At 55.0% G+C, this 25,117-nt stretch overlaps 1 pseudogene; it reads left to right on the top strand.

Annotated features, from left to right (window-relative positions):
* Positions 1 to 11,972: 11,972 nt before the first annotated feature.
* LOC126913746 (olfactory receptor 14C36-like) lies at positions 11,973 to 12,938 on the top strand (annotated as a pseudogene).
* The last annotated feature ends 12,179 nt before the right edge of the window (positions 12,939 to 25,117 follow it).

Genomic DNA, 25,117 nt, shown 5'->3' on the forward strand with positions numbered 1-25,117 from the left:
CCTCCTTGAGTTTGGGGCCCCAGAGCTGAATGCAGCAATCCAGGAGGGGTCTCCCGAGAGCGGAGTGGAAGGAGAGAATCACCTCTCTCAACCTTTGGGCCAAACTTCTTTGATGCAGCCCAGAATACAGTTGGCTTTCTGGGCTGCAAACTCACATTGCCGGCACAGGTTGAGCTTCTCATCCACCGACACCCCAGGTCCTTCTCCTCAGAGCTGCTCTCTAGCCATTCTCCACCCAGCCGGTATTTGTGCTTGCGATTGCCCCAATCCAGTTGCAGGACCTTGCACTTGGCCTTTGGGAACCTCATGAGGTTCTCACAGGAAAATCTCTCAAGCCTGTCCAGGTCCATCCGCATATCAGCCCTTCCCTCCAGTGTATCGACTGCACCACCCAGCTTGGTGTCATCAGCATACTCGCTGAGACTGCACTCAATCACACTGTCCATGTCACTGACAAAGTGTTAAAACAGCGCTGATGCCAATACTGACCCCTGAGGAACACCACTCTTTACTGACCTCCACTTGGACATTGAGCTGTAGACTCCAGCTCCTTGAGGGTGACCATCCAGCCAATTCCTTACCCGCCAGGTGATCCATCCATCACATCCATGTCTCTCCAATTGAGAGACGAGGATATCGTGTGGGCCAGTGTCAAATGATTTGCACAAGTCAAGGTTCATGACGTGAGTTGCTCTTCCCCTCTCCACCAATGCTGTAAGCCCATCGTAGAAGGCCACCAGATTTGTCAGGCACGATCTGCCCTTAGTGAAGCCATGTTGGCTGTCACCAACAGCCACCAGTTTGCTGTGGCCACCAGTCCAGAAGGCAGGGTAGCGTGATATGTCAGAGAGAGGCATTTGCAATGAACCTGTGCAAGGAGGGTGACAGAAATCTCATGGGAACACTGGGGGTAATTACTGGAGTTCTGGGGGTAATTACTGGAGTTCTGCACAGAGAAATGTCAGGGCTCTGTGAGGTGCCCACGTCTGAGCTGGCCTCATGTACTGCTCATACACACTGCGCTGTTCAGAGACACGAGTCCCTGCCTTGCACACACACAGGCAGTGCACTGCACACTTGCAGGGTGCCTCTGGCTCCTGCAGCCACTGCCGGAGGCTGGGAGGCACCTCAGCCCTGCGGTGCATCGCCCTGCTCTGCCCTCCTCTGAGATGCCCCAAGGCACGAGGAATGGGCACAGGGACCTCGGAGGTTCAAGGAAGCACATCTCAGAGCTGCATTCAGGTCTTGCTCTTTGGACTAGACGGTCTCTGAAGGTACCTTCCACCTGGACTGTTCTGTGCTATTCAGGCACATGCCCCATGGTTGTTACTCTCAGGATGAAGGGACCTGAAGACACTCTGCCCCACTGGTCTTCATGACACCCCTACGGATAGCTGATGGCCTTTGTGCTCGCTCTTGTTCCTCTCTCCATGGGCGTACGATGTGCCTGCAGGTAGCAGCAGCAGCAAAGGGTTTCTGTTCCCATGTCTCCCCTGCCCCTGGACAGGCCCTGCTCTTCTCCCAGCACATCCTATGTCCAGGGAGCATTTGGGACTCTCTTTGAGCAAGTTCTGATGTGACGGCAACTCCGAAAGATGACGTGAGCGTTCAGGCACGGCCCTTTTAGGAGGGAAATGCTGTTCTGGAGGCCAGCTGTGTCACTCAAGTGCCCACTGCCTGTCCCTGCCCGCGGTCCCAGCACGGCCACACAGCAACACTGGCACCAAGCTACAGGAGCAGCCAGGCCTTACACCGGCAGCAGGGCTCAGCAGGAGAGGGTGGCAGTGGCAGGAGAGCAGCTCTGCCTGGACCCAGTACTGGTGCTCCCGGGCTGGACTGCTGGGCCACCACTCTTTTCCCCTCCACCTCTGCACACAGGCACTGTCCCTGCAGCCACTGAAAAGGCCTCAGAGGAAGGATATAAGAAAAAATGTTTCTTCTTTATTTGGGTTACATGGATAGCAAACAAATTTAATATAAAAAACCAAAATGAAGAATGTTATTTCTAAGTGAACAAAAATTACTCAGAATATTAGTGGAAAGTAAACAGCAACACAAGAACAAAGGACACGTATGGCCTATCATGAGTAACGTTTTCGTTGTTTTTCAGAAGAAAGAGGCAAGAATGTTTATTGGTTATGAAAAACACCTGGTCATCAGTTTCCACATGGCAACCTTGATCTCCTGGTTCCTCATGCAGTAGATGAAGGGGTTCACTGCTGGAGGCACCACCAGTACAGAAACTGCCAGAACTGGGATAAAGATCCAGGGAAGGGGAGGAAATGGAGGGGGGCTTCAGGTGGGCAAAAATGACTGGTGCTCATAAAGAGGGAGACCACAGCCAGGTGAGGGAGGCACGTGGAAAAGGCTTTGTGCCGTCCCTGCTGCGAGGGGGATCCTCAGCACAGCCCTGAAGATCATCACATAGGACAGAGCAATGAAAACAAAGCACCCCCCAAACAGAAAAGCAGTAACCACAAGGACTTGAACTTCCCTGAGGTAGGAGTCTGAGCAGGAGAGCTTGAGGATCTGGGGGATTTCACAGAAGAACTGGTTGAGGGAATTGCCATTGCAGAGAGGGAGTGAAAATGTATTGGCAGTGTGCAGCACAGCGTGGAGAAAGCCACTGCCCCAGGCAGCTGCTGCCATGGTGGCACAGGCTCTGCTGCCCAGGAGGGTCCCGTAGTGCAGGGGCTGGCAGATGGCAACGTAGCGGTCATAGGCCATGATGGTGAGAAGAGATAATTTCTGCTGAAATCAAGAAGACTAGCAAAAAGACCTGTACAGCACATCCTGGGTAGGAAATGGCCCTGGTGTCCCAGAGGGCATTGGCCATGGCTTTGGGGACAGAAGTGGAGATGGAGCCCAAGTCGAGGGAGGGCGAGGTTGAGGAGGAAGAAGTACACATGGGGGTGTGGAGGCGGTGGTCACAAGCTATGGCGGTGAGATGAGGCCGTTGCCCAGGAGGGCAGCCAGGCAGATGCCCAGGAAGAGCCCAAAGTGCAGGAGCTGCAGCTCCCGCGTGTCTGCGAATGCCAGCAGGAGGAACTCGGTGATGGAGCTGCTGTTACACATTTCCTGCCTCTGGATAAGGTTGTCTGTTCGAAAAAAAGAGTGCAAAATTTAGACCTCTGAGCAAAGCCCATTGCATGTCTCACAGAACACCCACAAACACAACGTACTCTGCCTCATTGATTTCAGGAAGAGATGGATGCAGCTCCTTTGGCTTACCTCTGGTGCTCTGAGAGTGCCACAAGAAGCAGGGAGCTCTGCTGTGGGCTCTACAGCAGTCAGACCTGGTCTACGTTAACCAGGTAAAAGGGAACCCAAAGTGATCAGAGAAGGCCCATTGGCCAGGGACATCTCCCCGTTTGCAGGTCATGAGGAGAAGGTCAAATAATTCCTCAGGAAATAACAAAGATGATGTTGGTACCGTCTGTAGGCTGAGGTGTGTGAAGAGATTTTTTTTTTTGAGGTTGCTCACCGACCTGCAGCAGTGCTTGAGGAGCCCTTGTCTCTAATACAGATGCTGCTCTACTCCATTACCATCCCCCAGGACCCTCCCATGCCCTGCCGTGCCATGCCGGGTGGGCTCCTTCCACCCGCAGCTTCTCCCCGCAGCCCCTGGGCAGCTCCCGGGCAGGCTGAGTGCTGAGCCTGGCAGGCGGCAAAGGCCCTTGCCCCGGCACACAGCCCCTGGGCACAGCAGGGACCCTGCTCTGCACCACAGCCATGGGACACGCCCTGCCTGCACCCCCGGCTGCACAGCCTGCAGCCGGCCCCAAGAGAAGGGAGCCCTCGGGCCCTGCACGCTGACCCTGCAGCACACAAGCCCTGGCGTGCCCTTCAACTCCACCACCCGAGCGTCCTCCTGACAGCTGCCATCGCCTGAGGGATGTGCCAGCTTCCAGGAGAGCCTGGCAGGGTGCGCAGCGGCATTGCCCTGCACCCGGACACTTACCGCTCAATGCCTCCTCATCCCCCTCCAGGAGCCTAGGAGATGTCCTCCTGTAGCCTTGTACTTGGCACTGCCCTTACCCACTGGCACTGACCAGCAGGAAGAGCCCTAAACCCTGCTGGAGGGACAGGATCTCCCTTCCCAGAGGCTGGGGTCAGGGCCCGACTTCATGGGACACATCAAGGGTTCCTCAGCATCAGGGCACCTTTCCTGGGCCTTGGTCTCCCCGTCATCACTGCCTGCACTTTTCTGCTCTAACAAGTCCAATGGGGAGGCTTTGTCAGTAATGTCCCTCAGTGGGACCGTTAACACTGTGAGAGGCTTTGGAGTTTTGCATCAGGCTTGGACTACTTGAGAAGCTGCTTCAGCCACCCAGGAGCAGCTCCTCTGCCAGGCGCAGCAGGGCTGGGGGGCACTGCCTGCAGCTGGCATGGGGAAGGAGAGAAGGGGGATAGAGTTCAGGGCAGCCTGGCATAGAAAGGCAGGGGTGAGCTGCCGAGGGAGAAATCCTCAACAGCCACCTCCCCACGGTAAGTGTCCGGGTGCAGGGCAATGCCGCTGCGCACCCTGCCAGGCTCTCCTGGAGCTGGCACATCCCTCAGGCGATGGCAGCTGTCAGGAGGACGCTCGGTGGTGGAGTTGAAGGGCACGCAGGGCTTGTGTGCTGCAGGGTCAGCGTGCAGGGCCCGAGGGCTCCCTTCTCTTGGGGGCCGGCTGCAGGCTGTGCAGCCGGGGGTGCAGGCAGGGGTGCCCATGGCTGTGGTGCAGAGCAGGGTCCCTGCTGTGCCCCAGGGGCTGTGTGGCGGGGCAGGGCCTCTGCCGCCTGCCAGGCTCAGCACTCAGCCTGCCCGGGGAGCTGCCCAGGGGCTGCGGGGAGAAGCTGCGGGTGGAAGGAGCCCCCCCGGCACGGCACGGCAGGGCAGGGCATGGGAGGGTCCTGGGGGATGGTGATGGAGTAGCAGCATCTGTATTGGAGACAAGGGCTCCTCAAGCACTGCTGCAGGTCGGTGAGCAACTTCCAGAAAAAAATCTCTTCACACACCTCAGCCTACAGACAGTACCAACATCGTCTTTGTTATTTCCTTAGGAATTATTTGACCTTCTCCTCATGACCTGCAAACGGGGGAGATGTCCTGGCCAATGGGCTTCTCCTGATCACTTTGGGTTCCCTTTTACCTCTTAATGTAGACCAGGTCTGACTGCTGTAGAGCCCACAGCAGAGCTCCCTCCTTCTTGTGGCACTCTCAGAGCACCAGAGGTAAGCCAAGGAGCTGCATCCATCTCTTCCTGAAATCAATGAGGCAGAGTACGTTGTGTTTGTGGGTGTTCTGTGAGACATGCAATGGGCTTTGCTCAGAGGTCTAAATTTTGCACTCTTTTTTTCAACAGACAACCTTATCCAGAGGCAGGAAATGTGTAACAGCAGCTCCATCACCGAGTTCCTCCTGCTGGCATTCGCAGACACGCGGGAGCTGCAGCTCCTGCACTTTGGGCTCTTCCTGGGCATCTACCTGGCTGCCTCCTGGGCAACGGCCTCATCCTCACCGCCGTAGTCTGCGACCACCGCCTCCACACCCCCATGTACTTTCTTCCTCCTCAACCTCGCCCTCCTCGACCTGGGCTGCATCTCCACCACTCTCCCCAAAGCCATGGCCAATGCCCTCTGGGTACACCAGGGTCATTTCCTACATAGGATGTACTGCGCAGGTCCTTCTGTTTCTCCTCTTCATTTCAGCGGAATTTTTATCTCCTCACCATCATGGCCTATGACCGCTATGTGGCCATCTGCAAACCCCTGCACTACGGGACCCTCCTGGGCACCAGAGCCTGTACCACCATGGCAGCAGCTGCCTGGGGCAGTGGCTTTCTCAATGCTCTCATGGAACCCGCCAATACATTTTCACTGCCTCTCTGCCAAGGCAATGCCCTCAACCAGTTCTTCTGTGAAATCCCACAGATCCTCAAGCTTTCCTGCTCAAACTCCTACCCAAGGGAAGTAGGGCTTCTTGTGGTTAGTGCCTTTTTTGGTATTGGATGCTTTTCTTTTATTGCTCTATCCTACATACAGATCTTCAGAGCTGTGCTGAGGATCCCCTCGCAGCAGGGACGGCACAAAGCCTTTTCCACGTGCCTCCCTCACCTGGCTTCCTCAGCACCCTGTTTCTCAGCACACTCATGTTTGCCTACCTGAAGCCCCCCTCTGTGTCCTTCCCATTCCTGGACCTGGTGGTTTCGTTTCTGTACACGGTGATACCTCCAGCATTGAATCCACTAATCTACAGCATGAGGAACCAGGAGATCAAAGGTTGCACTCAGGAAATTAATGACTAGATGTGTTTCAAAAGTAACAATCTGCTAAACTTTTTTTGCATGTGACTCATTATGTGACATCACATTACTTCTGCCTTCTCGTGCTTTTCTGGTTGTGTTTATTCTTGCTTCTGTTTTGCTTACTTTTGGTTAGTATTATTTTCTTTGTTTGCTTTAAATTAGTTTTAATTCTCCTAATGTTGCCCACAAAAATCATAGAATCATAGAATCATTATGGTTGGAAAAGACCTCCAACACCATCTAGTCCTACCATTCCCCAAACACCCATATTACCCACAAACCATGTTCCCAGATAACACTTCCAGCCTTTCCTTTAAAATCCCCAGGAACGGTGATCTCCCTGGGAAACCTGTTCCAATGCCCATCCAGTCTTTCGGAGTGGAAGTTTCTCATAATAATTCATCCCACTCCCTCTTCAGTGTGTAACTCTCCGGCGTTGCTCAGCCTGTGCCCCTCCAGGCCAGTCCCCTCTGCCCAGGCCAGAGCAAGAGGCCTGGCCCAGCCCCAGTGCAGCATGCTCCAGGCAGGTGCCTGTACAGACACCTTGCTCTTTCTCCTCTCTGCCTCCCTGCAGGCACAGCAATGCTCCCTTGCTCTTCTCCAGGGACACACTCGGTGAAGGCTGCCCTGGGACTGGGCCAGGACTCGCTGAGGCAATCAGCTGCAGGTGGGCACGTTCTGCTGCACAGAGGGGGATCATGGTCTACAGGGGGGTTTCCTGAGCCAGCCGGTTCCTTTAGGGCTGGTTGTCACTGGAATGGGTTGCCCAGAGAAGTTGTGTCTGACACACCCATTGCCCCTTTGTGGCCAGAAGCCTCCCGTGCCAAAACAAGCTGGAGACAGACCCCACCCCCCCCCAGCAAAGTTGCTGTTTAACCTCATCTTTTCTGCATGGGGCCTCCTCTGCACCACAGAGCCCAGTCTCAGCTCCCACTTTGCCACAAGCGTTCTGCATGGGCGCTACAGGGCCTAACTCTCCCATGTCCTGCCCTGGCTCTGCCATCCCTCTGGGCAGGGGAGAGGGTGACGACAGCAAAGGGATGCGTTTGGGTGTGGAAACGTGGGGCCTGGCAGAGACAAGGAGTCAAGGGAGAGGACAGGGCGAGGCAGCAAAGGCAGCACGAGCAGTGGTGTTGGTGCAGGGCCACGTTTGTGCCAGGAGCCTGAGTGGGCAGCAGCTGGCAGGAGGCGAGGGTGATACTGTAAAAGCCAGTCAAAGTAACTCTCTAAGACTCAGTTTGGAGTTTTAGAAAGCAGGCATTCTTTTATTGAGGTGCTGGACTTGGTGGGGATCACTCCACCTAGTGTGCTTACAGAACTGTTCAAGCTATAACGGTTCTATACAATTGAAACATACATATTAATCAGATTTCCAAGTAGTAGTTAAAATATTCATACTATTTCCTGTAACTCATTAAAATAAGTAAATGTCTCTGGCACGTGCACATTTGTTTCCACTGGTGGTCTTTCAGGGGTCTCTGGTGGTCATCAGTAGTCCTCCTCAGTATGTCCACTGGTTGAACCCAGTTCTTGTGCATGCCCAGACCATCTCGGTCTTTCTTCTCTTATTGTTTCAACTTAGGCACGCATTCATTGCTTAGTCAGTTACACATCCAAAGGCAAATGTATAGCATGAGTTCTTCACCTAATCTTCTGGCACATCCTCCAGGCCCTAATTCTGAAATACAAGTCTGTAGGCTCTTACAGATAAAGCTGACTAGTGAGTGTAGTGGATTTACGTGGCAAGGTTTTGGTAGCAGGGGCCCTAGGGGTGGCTTCTGTGAGAAGGATCTAGAAGCTGCCCCATGTTAGGTAAGGGCCCCACTGCTGACCAGAGCCGAGCCAGTAAGTGATGTTGTTTGCGCCTCTGTGAGAGCATAGTTAAGAAAGGGGAAAAAAAAACACTGCGCCACACAGCAGCTGGGAGAGTGACAGGAGTGAGAAACAGCCTTGCAGGCGCTAAGGTCACTGATGAAGGAGGGGGAGACGTGCTCCAGGAGCCGGAGCAGAAGTTCCCTGCGGTCTGTGGCGAGGACCATGGTGAAGCAGGCTGTCCCCCTGCAGCCCATGGAGTACCACGGTGGAGCAGGGTTCCACGCTGCACCCCGGGGAGGAGACCACGGTGGAGCAGGTGGACCTGCACCGACGGAGGCTGCAGCCTGTGGAAGAGCCCTGCCGGAGGAGATTCCAGGCTGGACCTGGGGCCCGTGGAGAGGAGCCCACGCAGGAGCAGGTGACCTGGCAGGAGCTGCTGCCCATGGGGGATCCAGGTTGGATCCTGATTTGGGAGCTCCTTGGTGACATCTGGCTGACACGGGTGACTGAGGAGCCAGTGAGGGGAGGTGACCTGCAGGACCTCATCCTTAGAGCTCAACACGAAGTGCTCAGGGATTTGAAAGAGGTGAGAAGAGCTGAGGATGCTGAGAGAGGGGAACAAGGCAAAGCAGAGGACTTGAGGTGAGCAGACTTGGGCCTGCTGAGGGACCTGCTTGGAGGATTCCTTTGGGATATGGCCCCCCCTCCCTGCAGAGAGGAGGGGTGCAGGGAGATGGTTGATGTTTGAGCATCGACTGATAGAATGGACTGGGGTGGAAGGGACCTTCAAGGTCATCTAATTCCACCCCTCCTGCCACGGGCAGGGACACCTTCCACCAGACCAGCTTGCTCAAAGCCCCATCCAACCTGGCCTTGAACACTTTCTGGGATGGGGCATCCACAGTTTCTCTGGTAAACCTCTCCCTAGGACTCACCACCCTGATAAGAAAAGAATTTCTTCCTCATACCTCATCTAAATCTACCCTTCTTTGGGATTCAAACCATTACTCCATCCTTGGTCTATCATCTCCTCGTCAAGCTCATGAACAGTCCAACCTGACACACGGGAAGTAAGCCAAGTGGCAGGAGGCTGGCACAAATGAGAAAGGAACTCCTGACGAAAATAAACAGGAGAAGGAGGCAGATAAATGGTGGGAGCTTGCTGCCTCCCAGCATCAAAGGCTCAGTAATTCTGAACAGGAGACTCGTTAGAGTTTGTGAGTTTAGGGAATGGGAGGGGATTGTGGGGCAAGCTACTGGCTAGACAGAGGGCCCAAGTCCAGCTGCTGGAGGGATCCATATTGTACGTGTGTCTGTACAGGTATATGTTTTCCCAGAAAATACCCTAGCATACAAAGAGCCCAACACACATTCCCTCTGGTCCTGGCTTTGCTCGCTTTGTAGTGTCATCGGGTGTTTCAGAGATGGTTCTCATGGTAATTCCTGCCTGGGTCGGAAATTCCACTGACCAAGGACCTCCCTTAGTGCCTGTAGAGTCCTGACAATCATCACGCTGTTATCTTGTGAGTGTCACCATCATCAGGGTGAGCCATCAGCACCCAACTATGAACAGGTGACAAAAGGGAGCTTCAGGGCAGGGGGACCTTGGGAATCTCCAGCCTTCAGCCAACAGAAACCCCCTGCAGGTGGCAAGGAGACGTGGCCAGTGCTGCACGTGGGGCAGAATACCTGCATCCATCAGGGCAGGCTTGGACGTGAGCAGCTGAGAGGGGACCCTGAGGAGAAGGCCTGGGTGCTACGAGGACACCATAGGAGCCAGTGGGACATGCTGACAGGGAGCAAGGCCAGCTCCTTACCGGGCTGCACTAGGGGCAGCGGGGGCCACCCAGACCACTTGGGTTATCATCCCCCTCGACTCAGTGCTGCTGTGGCTACCTCTGGAGCAGGGTGGCTCAGGCTGAGGGACCTGGGCTTCTTTGGCCCTGTGTCGTGCAGGCTCTGGGCAGTAGAGAAGTAGGCTGAGACTGCTTGAGGGGTGCATCACTGCAACAGTGATGGTGGAGTTTTTCCTCTTTGTACGAAAGAGCATGGGAAAGAAAGAACATCAGAAATTGAGATTCGGGGTGGTGAGATGGGGGCTGAGGTGAAATGTTTCTTGAAGAGCAGAGCTGTGGTGCAAGACGTCACCCAGAGGGTGTCGGGATCAGCCCCTGGCTTTGTGTTTCATGGATTACTGAGGGCTGATGGAGAGACATCAGTCAAGGCAGGGAGGTGCAAGGTGGGGAAGCAAGGTGGCTATCTAAGTCCTGCAGGGAAACAGGTGCAGACACACAACAGCATGGGACAGCCTGTGATGGTTATTGCTAAGGATCCTTTGCAAGATGAAAGCCCCCGACAGAGCCAACAGCTTTGTCTGCTGGGCTCTGGCTCTTGTCTCTGTCAGTGAGGCCTATGAAGAGACACCTCATCCTTACAGCATTAGGGTCTCAATGCCTCCTCATCCCCCTCCAGGAGCCTAGGAGATGTCCTCCTGTAGCCTTGTACTTGGCACTGCCCTTACCCACTGCGCACTGACCCAGGAAGAGCCCTAAACCCCGCTGGAGGGACAGGATCTCCCTTCCCAGAGGCTGGGGTCAGGGCCCGACTTCATGGGACATATCAAGGGTTCCTCAGCATCAGGGCCACCTTTCCTGGGCCTTGGTCTCCCCGTCATCACTGCCTGCACTTTTCTGCTCTAACAAGTCCATGGGGAGGCTTTGTCAGTAATGTCCCTCAGTGGGACCGTTAACACTGTGAGAGGCTTTGGAGTTTGCATCAGACTTGGACTACTTGAGAAGCTGCTTCAGCCACCCAGGAGCAGCTCCTCTGCCAGGCGCAGCAGGGCTGGGGGCACTGCCTGCAGCTGGCATGGGGAGAGGAGAGAAGGGGGAGAGAGGTTCAGGGCAGCCTGGCATAGAAAGGCAGGGGTGAGCTGGCCGAGGGAGAAATCCTCACAGCCACCTCCCCACAGTAAGTGTCCGGGTGCAGGGCAATGCCGCTGCGCACCCTGCCAGGCTCTCCTGGAGCTGGCACATCCCTCAGGCGATGGCAGCTGTCAGGAGGACGCTCGGTGGTGGAGTTGAAGGGCACGCAGGGCTTGTGTGCTGCAGGGTCAGCGTGCAGGGCCCGAGGGCTCCCTTCTCTTGGGGCCGGCTGCAGGCTGTGCAGCCGGGGGTGCAGGCAGGGGTGCCCAGGGCTGTGGTGCAGAGCAGGGTCCCTGCTGTGCCCCAGGGGCTGTGTGCTGGGGCAGGGCCTCTGCCGCCTGCCAGGCTCAGCACTCAGCCTGCCTGGGGAGCTGCCCAGGGGCTGCGGGGAGAAGCTGCGGGTGGAAGGAGCCCCCCCCGGCACGGCACAGCACGGCAGGGCAGGGCAGGGCAGGGTCCTGCTGCTGCCCAGAGCCTGCTGCCTGGGGCAGGCTGCTCACAGCCCCACACCTCCCCAGGGCACTGCACAGCAGAACTGGCCGCCAAGAGCTACCTGAAGGCAGTGCACTTCTTAGAATCTGCTTCATTTTCCTGCCCATGTGCTGAGGCAGAAGGATGGTAATGGAGTAGTAACATCTGTACTAGAGATTCCTCAAGGCTCCTTGAGCATTGCTGCTGCTCTGAGGCACCTCACACACATCAGCATACAGAAGGTACCGACATCACACCTTTGTTGTTTCTTCGGGAATTATTTGACCTTCTCCTCACGTCCTGCAGCAGGGACATGTCCCTGGCCTGTGGACTTCTCAGATCACTCCAGGTTCCCTTTTACCTGTTGCTGCAGACCAGGACTGACTGCTGCACAGCCCACAGCACAGTCCCTTGCTTCTTGTGGCACCCTCAGAGTTCCTTAATTTTTGCACTGTCTTTGCTTCTTTTGGACAGGCTCCCTTGCTCAGAGACGATAAATGTGTAACAGCAGCTCCATCACCGAGTTCCTCCTGCTGGCATTCGCAGACATGCGGGAGCTGCAGCTCCTGCACTTCGGGCTCTTCCTGGGCATCTGCCTGGCTGCCCTCCTGGGCAACGGCCTCATCCTCACCGCCGTAGGCTGCGACCACCGCCTCCACACCCCCATGTACTTCTTCCTCCTCAACCTCGCCCTCCTCGACCTGGGCTGCATCTCCACCACTCTCCCCAAAGCCATGGCCAATGCCCTCTGGGACACCAGGGTCATTTCCTACATAGGATGTACTGCACAGGTCCTTCTGTTTCTCCTCTTCATTTCAGCGGAATTTTATCTCCTCACCATCATGGCCTATGACCGCTATGTGGCCATCTGCAAGCCCCTGCACTACGGGACCCTCCTGGGCACCAGAGCCTGTACCACCATGGCAGCAGCTGCCTGGGGCAGTGGCTTTCTCAATGCTCTCATGGAAACCGCCAATACATTTTCACTGCCTCTCTGCCAAGGCAATGCCCTCAACCAGTTCTTCTGTGAAATCCCACAGATCCTCAAGCTTTCCTGCTCAAACTCCTACCCAAGGGAAGTAGGGCTTCTTGTGGTTAGTGCCTTTTTTGGTATTGGATGCTTTTCTTTTATTGCTCTATCCTACATACAGATCTTCAGAGCTGTGCTGAGGATCCCCTCGCAGCAGGGACGGCACAAAGCCTTTTCCACGTGCCTCCCTCACCTGGCTTCCATCTCCCTGTTTCTCAGCACACTCATGTTTGCCTACCTGAAGCCCCCCTCTGTGTCCTTCCCATTCCTGGACCTGGTGGTTTCGTTTCTGTACACGGTGATACCTCCAGCATTGAATCCACTAATCTACAGCATGAGGAACCAGGAGATCAAAGTTGCACTCAGGAAATTAATGACTAGATGTGTTTCAAAAGTAACAATCTGCTAAACTTTTTTTGCATGTGACTCATTATGTGACATCACATTACTTCTGTCTTCTCGTGCTTTTCTGGTTGTATTTATTCTTGCTTCTGTTTTGCTTACTTCTGGTTAGTATTATTTTCTTTGTTTGCTTTAAATTAGTTTTAATTCTCCTAATGTTGCCCACAAAAATCATAGAATCATAGAATCATTATGGTTGGAAAAGACCTCCAACACCATCTAGTCCTACCATTCCCCAAACACCCATATTACCCACAAACCATGTTCCCAGATAACACTTCCAGCCTTTCCTTTAAAATCCCCAGGAACGGTGATCTCCCTGGGAAACCTGTTCCAATGCCCATCCAGTCTTTCGGAGTGGAAATTTCTCATAATAATTCATCCCACTCCCTCTTCAGTGTGTAACTCTCTGGCGTTGCTCAGCCTGTGCCCCTCCAGGCCAGTCCCTCTGCCCAGGCCAGAGCAAGAGGCCTGGCCCAGCCCCAGTGCAGCATGCTCCAGGCAGGTGCCTGTACAGACACCTTGCTCTTTCTCCTCTCTGCCTCCCTGCAGGCACAGCAATGCTCCCTTGCTCTTCTCCAGGGACACACTCGGTGAAGGCTGCCCTGGGACTGGGCCAGGACTCGCTGAGGCAATCAGCTGCAGGTGGGCACGTTCTGCTGCACAGAGGGGGATCATGGTCTACAGGGGGTTTCCTGAGCCAGCCGGTTCCTTTAGGGCTGGTTGTCACTGGAATGGGTTGCCCAGAGAAGTTGTGTCTGACACACCCATTGCCCCTTTGTGGCCAGAAGCCTCCCGTGCCAAAACAAGCTGGAGACCACCCCCCCCCCCCCCCAGCAAAGTTGCTGTTTAACCTCATCTTTTCTGCATGGGGCCTCCTCTGCACCACAGAGCCCAGTCTCAGCTCCCACTTTGCCACAAGCGTTCTGCATGGGCGCTACAGGGCCTAACTCTCCCATGTCCTGCCCTGGCTCTGCCATCCCTCTGGGCAGGGGAGAGGGTGACGACAGCAAAGGGATGCGTTTGGGTGTGGAACGTGGGGCCTGGCAGAGACAAGGAGTCAAGGGAGAGGACAGGGCGAGGCAGCAAAGGCAGCACGAGCAGTGGTGTTGGTGCAGGGCCACGTTTGTGCCAGGAGCCTGAGTGGGCAGCAGCTGGCAGGAGGCGAGGGTGATACTGTAAAAGCCAGTCAAAGTAACTCTCTAAGACTCAGTTTGGAGCTTTAGAAAGCAGGCATTCTTTTATTGAGGTGCTGGACTTGGTGGGGATCACTCCACCTAGTGTGCTTACAGAACTGTTCAAGCTATAATGGTTCTATACAATTGAAACATACATATTAATCAGATTTCCAAGTAGTAGTTAAAATATTCATACTATTTCCTGTAACTCATTAAAATAAGTAAATGTCTCTGGCACGTGCACATCTGTTTCCACTGGTGGTCTTTCAGGGGTCTCTGGTGGTCATCAGTAGTCCTCCTCAGTATGTCCACTGGTTGAACCCAGTTCTTGTGCATGCCCAGACCATCTCGGTCTTTCTTCTCTTATTGTTTCAACTTAGGCACGCATTCATTGCTTAGTCAGTTACACATCCAAAGGCAAATGTATAGCATGAGTTCTTCACCTAATCTTCTGGCACATCCTCCAGGCCCTAATTCTGAAATACAAGTCTGTAGGCTCTTACAGATAAAGCTGACTAGTGAGTGTAGTGGATTTACGTGGCAAGGTTTTGGTAGCGGGGGGCCCTAGGGGTGGCTTCTGTGAGAAGGATCTAGAAGCTGCCCCGTGTTAGGTAAGGGCCCCACTGCTGACCAGAGCCGAGCCAGTAAGTGATGTTGTTTGCGCCTCTGTGAGAGCATAGTTAAGAAAGGGGAAAAAAAAACACTGCGCCACACAGCAGCTGGGAGAGTGACAGGAGTGAGAAACAGCCTTGCAGGCGCTAAGGTCACTGATGAAGGAGGGGGAGACGTGCTCCAGGAGCCGGAGCAGAAGTTCCCTGCGGTCTGTGGCGAGGACCATGGTGAAGCAGGCTGTCCCCCTGCAGCCCATGGAGTACCACGGTGGAGCAGGGTTCCACGCTGCACCCCGGGGAGGAGACCACGGTGGAGCAGGTGGACCTGCACCGACGGAGGCTGCAGCCTGTGGAAGAGCCCTGCCGGAGGAGATTCCAGGCTGGACCTGGGGCCCGTGGAGAGGAGCCCACGCAGGAGCAGGTGACCTGGCAGGAGCTGCTGCCCATGGGGGATCCAGGTTGGATCCTGATTTGGGAGCTCCTTGGTGACATCTGGCTGACACGGGTGACTGAGGAGCCAGTGAGGGGAGGTGACCTGCAGGACCTCATCCTTAGAGCTCAACACGAAGTGCTCAGGGATTTGAAAGAGGTGAGAAGAGCTGAGGATGCTGAGAGAGGGGAACAAGGCAAAGCAGAGGACTTGAGGTGAGCAGACTTGGGCCTGCTGAGGGACCTGCTTGGAGGATTCCTTTGGGATATGGCCCCCCCTCCCTGCAGAGAGGAGGGGTGCAGGGAGATGGTTGATGTTTGAGCATCGACTGATAGAATGGACTGGGGTGGAAGGGACCTTCAAGGTCATCTAATTCCACCCCTCCTGCCACGGGCAGGGACACCTTCCACCAGACCAGCTTGCTCAAAGCCCCATCCAACCTGCCCTTGAACACTTTCTGGGATGGGGCATCCACAGTTTCTCTGGTAAACCTCAACCTAGGACTCACCACCCTGATAAGAAAAGAATTTCTTCCTCATACCTCATCTAAATCTACCCTTCTTTGGGATTCAAACCATTACTCCATCCTTGGTCTATCATCTCCTCGTCAAGCTCATGAACAGTCCAACCTGACACACGGGAAGTAAGCCAAGTGGCAGGAGGCTGGCACAAATGAGAAAGGAACTCCTGACGAAAATAAACAGGAGAAGGAGGCAGATAAATGGTGGGAGCTTGCTGCCTCCCAGCATCAAAGGCTCAGTAATTCTGAACAGGAGACTCGTTAGAGTTTGTGAGTTTAGGGAATGGGAGGGGATTGTGGGGCAAGCTACTGGCTAGACAGAGGGCCCAAGTCCAGCTGCTGGAGGGATCCATATTGTACGTGTGTCTGTACAGGTATATGTTTTCCCAGAAAATACCCTAGCATACAAAGAGCCCAACACACATTCCCTCTGGTCCTGGCTTTGCTCGCTTTGTAGTGTCATCGGGTGTTTCAGAGATGGTTCTCATGGTAATTCTTGCCTGGATCGGAAATTCCACTGACCAAGGACCTCCCTTAGTGCCTGTAGAGTCCTGACACTCCTCACGCTGTTATCTTGTGAGAGTCACCATCATCAGGGTGAGCCATCAGCACCCAACTATGAACAGGTGACAAAAGGGAGCTTCAGGGCAGGGGGACCTTGGGAATCTCCAGCCTTCAGCCAACAGAAACCCCCTGCAGGTGGCAAGGAGACGTGGCCAGTGCTGCACGTGGGGCAGAATACCTGCATCCATCAGGGCAGGCTTGGACGTGAGCAGCTGAGAGGGGACCCTGAGGAGAAGGCCTGGGTGCTACGAGGACACCATAGGAGCCAGTGGGACATGCTGACAGGGAGCAAGGCCAGCTCCTTACCGGGCTGCACTAGGGGCAGCGGGGGCCACCCAGACCACTTGGGTTATCATCCCCCTCGACTCAGTGCTGCTGTGGCTACCTCTGGAGCAGGGTGGCCCAGGCTGAGGGACCTGGGCTTCTCTGGCCCTGTGTCGTGCAGGCTCTGGGCAGTAGAGAAGTAGGCTGAGACTGCTTGAGGGGTGGTTGCAGTGATGGTGGAGTTTTTCCTCTTTGTACGAAAGAGCATGGGAAAGAAAGAACATCAAAAATTGAGATTCGGGGTGGTGAGATGGGGGCTGAGGTGAAATGTTTCTTGAAGAGCAGAGCTGTGGTGCAAGACGTCACCCAGAGGGTGTCGGGATCAGCCCCTGGCTTTGTGTTTCATGGATTACTGAGGGCAGATGGAGAGACATCAGTCAAGGCAGGGAGGTGCAAGGTGGGGAAGCAAGGTGGCTATCTAAGTCCTGCAGGGAAACAGGTGCAGACACACAACAGCATGGGACAGCCTGTGATGGTTATTGCTAAGGATCCTTTGCAAGATGAAAGCCCCCGACAGAGCCAACAGCTTTGTCTGCTGGGCTCTGGCTCTTGTCTCTGTCAGTGAGGCCTATGAAGAGACACCTCATCCTTACAGCATTAGGGTCTCAATGCCTCCTCATCCCCCTCCAGGAGCCTAGGAGATGTCCTCCTGTAGCCTTGTACTTGGCACTGCCCTTACCCACTGTGCACTGACCCAGGAAGAGCCCTAAACCCCGCTGGAGGGACAGGATCTCCCTTCCCAGAGGCTGGGGTCAGGGCCCGACTTCATGGGACACATCAAGGGTTCCTCAGCATCAGGGCCACCTTTCCTGGGCCTTGGTCTCCCCGTCATCACTGCCTGCACTTTTCTGCTCTAACAAGTCCATGGGGAGGCTTTGTCAGTAATGTCCCTCAGTGGGACCGTTAACACTGTGAGAGGCTTTGGAGTTTGCATCAGACTTGGACTACTTGAGAAGCTGCTTCAGCCACCCAGGAGCAGCTCCTCTGCCAGGCGCAGCAGGGCTGGGGGCACTGCCTGCAGCTGGCATGGGGAGAGGAGAGAAGGGGGAGAGAGGTTCAGGGCAGCCTGGCATAGAAAGGCAGGGGTGAGCTGGCCGAGGGAGAAATCCTCACAGCCACCTCCCCACAGTAAGTGTCCGGGTGCAGGGCAATGCCGCTGCGCACCCTGCCAGGCTCTCCTGGAGCTGGCACATCCCTCAGGCGATGGCAGCTGTCAGGAGGACGCTCGGTGGTGGAGTTGAAGGGCACGCAGGGCTTGTGTGCTGCAGGGTCAGCGTGCAGGGCCCGAGGGCTCCCTTCTCTTGGGGCCGGCTGCAGGCTGTGCAGCCGGGGGTGCAGGCAGGGGTGCCCAGGGCTGTGGTGCAGAGCAGGGTCCCTGCTGTGCCCCAGGGGCTGTGTGGCGGGGCAGGGCCTCTGCCGCCTGCCAGGCTCAGCACTCAGCCTGCCCGGGGAGCTGCCCAGGGGCTGCGGGGAGAAGCTGCGGGTGGAAGGAGCCCCCCCGGCACGGCACGGCAGGGCATGGGAGGGTCCTGGGGGATGGTAATGGAGTAGCAGCATCTGTATTAGAGACAAGGGCTCCTCAAGCACTGCTGCAGGTCGGTGAGCAACCTCAAAAAAAAAATCTCTTCACACACCTCAGCCTACAGACAGTACCAACATCGTCTTTGTTATTTCCTTAGGAATTATTTGACCTTCTCCTCATGACCTGCAAACGGGGAGATGTCCCTGGCCAATGGGCTTCTCTGATCACTTTGGGTTCCCTTTTACCTCTTAATGTAGACCAGGTCTGACTGCTGTAGAGCCCACAGCAGAGCTCCCTCCTTCTTGTGGCACTCTCAGAGCACCAGAGGTAAGCCAAGGAGCTGCATCCATCTCTTCCTGAAATCAATGAGGCAGAGTACGTTGTGTTTGTGGGTGTTCTGTGAGACATGCAATGGGCTTTGCTCAGAGGTCTAAATTTTGCACTCTTTTTTTCAACAGACAACCTTATCCAGAGGCAGGAAATGTGTAACAGCAGCTCCATCACCGAGTTCCTCCTGCTGGCATTCGCAGACACGCGGGAGCTGAAGCTCCTGCACTTTGGGCTCTTCCTGGGCATCTACCTGGCTGCCCTCCTGGGCAACGGCCTCATCCTCACCGCCGTAGTCTGCGACCACCGCCTCCACACCCCCATGTACTTCTTCCTCCTCAACCTCGCCCTCCTCGACCTGGGCTGCATCTCCACCACTCTCCCCAAAGCCATGGCCAATGCCCTCTGGGACACCAGGGTCATTTCCTACATAGGATGTACTGCGCAGGTCCTTCTGTTTCTCCTCTTCATTTCAGCGGAATTTTATCTCCTCACCATCATGGCCTATGACCGCTATGTGGCCATCTGCAAGCCCCTGCACTACGGGACCCTCCTGGGCACCAGAGCCTGTACCAGCATGGCAGCAGCTGCCTGGGGCAGTGGCTTTCTCAATGCTCTCATGGAAACCGCCAATACATTTTCACTGCCTCTCTGCCAAGGCAATGCCCTCAACCAGTTCTTCTGTGAAATCCCACAGATCCTCAAGCTTTCCTGCTCAAACTCCTACCCAAGGGAAGTAGGGCTTCTTGTGGTTAGTGCCTTTTTTGGTATTGGATGCTTTTCTTTTATTGCTCTATCCTACATACAGATCTTCAGAGCTGTGCTGAGGATCCCCTCGCAGCAGGGACGGCACAAAGCCTTTTCCACGTGCCTCCCTCACCTGGCTTCCATCTCCCTGTTTCTCAGCACACTCATGTTTGCCTACCTGAAGCCCCCCTCTGTGTCCTTCCCATTCCTGGACCTGGTGGTTTCGTTTCTGTACACGGTGATACCTCCAGCATTGAATCCACTAATCTACAGCATGAGGAACCAGGAGATCAAAGTTGCACTCAGGAAATTAATGACTAGATGTGTTTCAAAAGTAACAATCTGCTAAACTTTTTTTGCATGTGACTCATTATGTGACATCACATTACTTCTGTCTTCTCGTGCTTTTCTGGTTGTATTTATTCTTGCTTCTGTTTTGCTTACTTCTGGTTAGTATTATTTTCTTTGTTTGCTTTAAATTAGTTTTAATTCTCCTAATGTTGCCCACAAAAATCATAGAATCATAGAATCATTATGGTTGGAAAAGACCTCCAACACCATCTAGTCCTACCATTCCCCAAACACCCATATTACCCACAAACCATGTTCCCAGATAACACTTCCAGCCTTTCCTTTAAAATCCCCAGGAACGGTGATCTCCCTGGGAAACCTGTTCCAATGCCCATCCAGTCTTTCGGAGTGGAAATTTCTCATAATAATTCATCCCACTCCCTCTTCAGTGTGTAACTCTCTGGCGTTGCTCAGCCTGTGCCCCTCCAGGCCAGTCCCTCTGCCCAGGCCAGAGCAAGAGGCCTGGCCCAGCCCCAGTGCAGCATGCTCCAGGCAGGTGCCTGTACAGACACCTTGCTCTTTCTCCTCTCTGCCTCCCTGCAGGCACAGCAATGCTCCCTTGCTCTTCTCCAGGGACACACTCGGTGAAGGCTGCCCTGGGACTGGGCCAGGACTCGCTGAGGCAATCAGCTGCAGGTGGGCACGTTCTGCTGCACAGAGGGGGATCATGGTCTACAGGGGGTTTCCTGAGCCAGCCGGTTCCTTTAGGGCTGGTTGTCACTGGAATGGGTTGCCCAGAGAAGTTGTGTCTGACACACCCATTGCCCCTTTGTGGCCAGAAGCCTCCCGTGCCAAAACAAGCTGGAGACAGACCCCCCCCCCCCCCAGCAAAGTTGCTGTTTAACCTCATCTTTTCTGCATGGGGCCTCCTCTGCACCACAGAGCCCAGTCTCAGCTCCCACTTTGCCACAAGCGTTCTGCATGGGCGCTACAGGGCCTAACTCTCCCATGTCCTGCCCTGGCTCTGCCATCCCTCTGGGCAGGGGAGAGGGTGACGACAGCAAAGGGATGCGTTTGGGTGTGGAACGTGGGGCCTGGCAGAGACAAGGAGTCAAGGGAGAGGACAGGGCGAGGCAGCAAAGGCAGCACGAGCAGTGGTGTTGGTGCAGGGCCACGTTTGTGCCAGGAGCCTGAGTGGGCAGCAGCTGGCAGGAGGCGAGGGTGATACTGTAAAAGCCAGTCAAAGTAACTCTCTAAGACTCAGTTTGGAGCTTTAGAAAGCAGGCATTCTTTTATTGAGGTGCTGGACTTGGTGGGGATCACTCCACCTAGTGTGCTTACAGAACTGTTCAAGCTATAATGGTTCTATACAATTGAAACATACATATTAATCAGATTTCCAAGTAGTAGTTAAAATATTCATACTATTTCCTGTAACTCATTAAAATAAGTAAATGTCTCTGGCACGTGCACATCTGTTTCCACTGGTGGTCTTTCAGGGGTCTCTGGTGGTCATCAGTAGTCCTCCTCAGTATGTCCACTGGTTGAACCCAGTTCTTGTGCATGCCCAGACCATCTCGGTCTTTCTTCTCTTATTGTTTCAACTTAGGCACGCATTCATTGCTTAGTCAGTTACACATCCAAAGGCAAATGTATAGCATGAGTTCTTCACCTAATCTTCTGGCACATCCTCCAGGCCCTAATTCTGAAATACAAGTCTGTAGGCTCTTACAGATAAAGCTGACTAGTGAGTGTAGTGGATTTACGTGGCAAGGTTTTGGTAGCGGGGGGCCCTAGGGGTGGCTTCTGTGAGAAGGATCTAGAAGCTGCCCCGTGTTAGGTAAGGGCCCCACTGCTGACCAGAGCCGAGCCAGTAAGTGATGTTGTTTGCGCCTCTGTGAGAGCATAGTTAAGAAAGGGGAAAAAAAAACACTGCGCCACACAGCAGCTGGGAGAGTGACAGGAGTGAGAAACAGCCTTGCAGGCGCTAAGGTCACTGATGAAGGAGGGGGAGACGTGCTCCAGGAGCCGGAGCAGAAGTTCCCTGCGGTCTGTGGCGAGGACCATGGTGAAGCAGGCTGTCCCCCTGCAGCCCATGGAGTACCACGGTGGAGCAGGGTTCCACGCTGCACCCCGGGGAGGAGACCACGGTGGAGCAGGTGGACCTGCACCGACGGAGGCTGCAGCCTGTGGAAGAGCCCTGCCGGAGGAGATTCCAGGCTGGACCTGGGGCCCGTGGAGAGGAGCCCACGCAGGAGCAGGTGACCTGGCAGGAGCTGCTGCCCATGGGGGATCCAGGTTGGATCCTGATTTGGGAGCTCCTTGGTGACATCTGGCTGACACGGGTGACTGAGGAGCCAGTGAGGGGAGGTGACCTGCAGGACCTCATCCTTAGAGCTCAACACGAAGTGCTCAGGGATTTGAAAGAGGTGAGAAGAGCTGAGGATGCTGAGAGAGGGGAACAAGGCAAAGCAGAGGACTTGAGGTGAGCAGACTTGGGCCTGCTGAGGTACCTGCTTGGAGGATTCCTTTGGGATATGGCCCCCCCTCCCTGCAGAGAGGAGGGGTGCAGGGAGATGGTTGATGTTTGAGCATCGACTGATAGAATGGACTGGGGTGGAAGGGACCTTCAAGGTCATCTAATTCCACCCCTCCTGCCACGGGCAGGGACACCTTCCACCAGACCAGCTTGCTCAAAGCCCCATCCAACCTGCCCTTGAACACTTTCTGGGATGGGGCATCCACAGTTTCTCTGGTAAACCTCTCCCTAGGACTCACCACCCTGATAAGAAAAGAATTTCTTCCTCATACCTCATCTAAATCTACCCTTCTTTGGGATTCAAACCATTACTCCATCCTTGGTCTATCATCTCCTCGTCAAGCTCATGAACAGTCCAACCTGACACACGGGAAGTAAGCCAAGTGGCAGGAGGCTGGCACAAATGAGAAAGGAACTCCTGACGAAAATAAACAGGAGAAGGAGGCAGATAAATGGTGGGAGCTTGCTGCCTCCCAGCATCAAAGGCTCAGTAATTCTGAACAGGAGACTCGTTAGAGTTTGTGAGTTTAGGGAATGGGAGGGGATTGTGGGGCAAGCTACTGGCTAGACAGAGGGCCCAAGTCCAGCTGCTGGAGGGATCCATATTGTACGTGTGTCTGTACAGGTATATGTTTTCCCAGAAAATACCCTAGCATACAAAGAGCCCAACACACATTCCCTCTGGTCCTGGCTTTGCTCGCTTTGTAGTGTCATCGGGTGTTTCAGAGATGGTTCTCATGGTAATTCTTGCCTGGATCAGAAATTCCACTGACCAAGGACCTCCCTTAGTGCCTGTAGAGTCCTGACACTCCTCACGCTGTTATCTTGTGAGAGTCACCATCATCAGGGTGAGCCATCAGCACCCAACTATGAACAGGTGACACAAGGGAGCTTCAGGGCAGGGGGACCTTGGGAATCTCCAGCCTTCAGCCAACAGAAACCCCCTGCAGGTGGCAAGGAGACGTGGCCAGTGCTGCACGTGGGGCAGAATACCTGCATCCATCAGGGCAGGCTTGGACGTGAGCAGCTGAGAGGGGACCCTGAGGAGAAGGCCTGGGTGCTACGAGGACACCATAGGAGCCAGTGGGACATGCTGACAGGGAGCAAGGCCAGCTCCTCACCGGGCTGCACTAGGGGCAGCGGGGGCCACCCAGACCACTTGGGTTATCATCCCCCTCGACTCAGTGCTGCTGTGGCTACCTCTGGAGCAGGGTGGCTCAGGCTGAGGGACCTGGGCTTCTTTGGCCCTGTGTCGTGCAGGCTCTGGGCAGTAGAGAAGTAGGCTGAGACTGCTTGAGGGGTGGTTGCAGTGATGGTGGAGTTTTTCCTCTTTGTACGAAAGAGCATGGGAAAGAAAGAACATCAAAAATTGAGATTCGGGGTGGTGAGATGGGGGCTGAGGTGAAATGTTTCTTGAAGAGCAGAGCTGTGGTGCAAGACGTCACCCAGAGGGTGTCGGGATCAGCCCCTGGCTTTGTGTTTCATGGATTACTGAGGGCAGATGGAGAGACATCAGTCAAGGCAGGGAGGTGCAAGGTGGGGAAGCAAGGTGGCTATCTAAGTCCTGCAGGGAAACAGGTGCAGACACACAACAGCATGGGACAGCCTGTGATGGTTATTGCTAAGGATCCTTTGCAAGATGAAAGCCCCCGACAGAGCCAACAGCTTTGTCTGCTGGGCTCTGGCTCTTGTCTCTGTCAGTGAGGCCTATGAAGAGACACCTCATCCTTACAGCATTAGGGTCTCAATGCCTCCTCATCCCCCTCCAGGAGCCTAGGAGATGTCCTCCTGTAGCCTTGTACTTGGCACTGCCCTTACCCACTGTGCACTGACCCAGGAAGAGCCCTAAACCCCGCTGGAGGGACAGGATCTCCCTTCCCAGAGGCTGGGGTCAGGGCCCGACTTCATGGGACACATCAAGGGTTCCTCAGCATCAGGGCCACCTTTCCTGGGCCTTGGTCTCCCCGTCATCACTGCCTGCACTTTTCTGCTCTAACAAGTCCATGGGGAGGCTTTGTCAGTAATGTCCCTCAGTGGGACCGTTAACACTGTGAGAGGCTTTGGAGTTTGCATCAGGCTTGGACTACTTGAGAAGCTGCTTCAGCCACCCAGGAGCAGCTCCTCTGCCAGGCGCAGCAGGGCTGGGGGCACTGCCTGCAGCTGGCATGGGGAGAGGAGAGAAGGGGGAGAGAGGTTCAGGGCAGCCTGGCATAGAAAGGCAGGGGTAGAGCTGGCCGAGGGAGAAATCCTCACAGCCACCTCCCCACAGTAAGTGTCCGGGTGCAGGGCAATGCCGCTGCGCACCCTGCCAGGCTCTCCTGGAGCTGGCACATCCCTCAGGCGATGGCAGCTGTCAGGAGGACGCTCGGTGGTGGAGTTGAAGGGCACGCAGGGCTTGTGTGCTGCAGGGTCAGCGTGCAGGGCCCGAGGGCTCCCTTCTCTTGGGGCCGGCTGCAGGCTGTGCAGCCGGGGGTGCAGGCAGGGGTGCCCATGGCTGTGGTGCAGAGCAGGGTCCCTGCTGTGCCCCAGGGGCTGTGTGCCGGGGCAGGGCCTCTGCCGCCTGCCAGGCTCAGCACTCAGCCTGCCCGGGGAGCTGCCCAGGGGCTGCGGGGAGAAGCTGCGGGTGGAAGGAGCCCCCCCGGCACGGCACGGCAGGGCATGGGAGGGTCCTGGGGGATGGTAATGGAGTAGCAGCATCTGTATTAGAGACAAGGGCTCCTCAAGCACTGCTGCAGGTCGGTGAGCAACCTCAAAAAAAAATCTCTTCACACACCTCAGCCTACAGACAGTACCAACATCGTCTTTGTTATTTCCTGAGGAATTATTTGACCTTCTCCTCATGACCTGCAAACGGGGAGATGTCCCTGGCCAATGGGCTTCTCTGATCACTTTGGGTTCCCTTTTACCTCTTAATGTAGACCAGGTCTGACTGCTGTAGAGCCCACAGCAGAGCTCCCTGCTTCTTGTGGCACTCTCAGAGCACCAGAGGTAAGCCAAGGAGCTGCATCCATCTCTTCCTGAAATCAATGAGGCCGAGTACGTTGTGTTTGTGGGTGTTCTGTGAGACATGCAATGGGCTTTGCTCAGAGGTCTAAATTTTGCACTCTTTTTTTCGACAGACAACCTTATCCAG

This window comes from Cygnus atratus, unplaced genomic scaffold (assembly GCF_013377495.2).
Source record: "Cygnus atratus isolate AKBS03 ecotype Queensland, Australia unplaced genomic scaffold, CAtr_DNAZoo_HiC_assembly HiC_scaffold_51, whole genome shotgun sequence".
Lineage (NCBI taxonomy): Eukaryota > Metazoa > Chordata > Aves > Anseriformes > Anatidae > Cygnus > Cygnus atratus.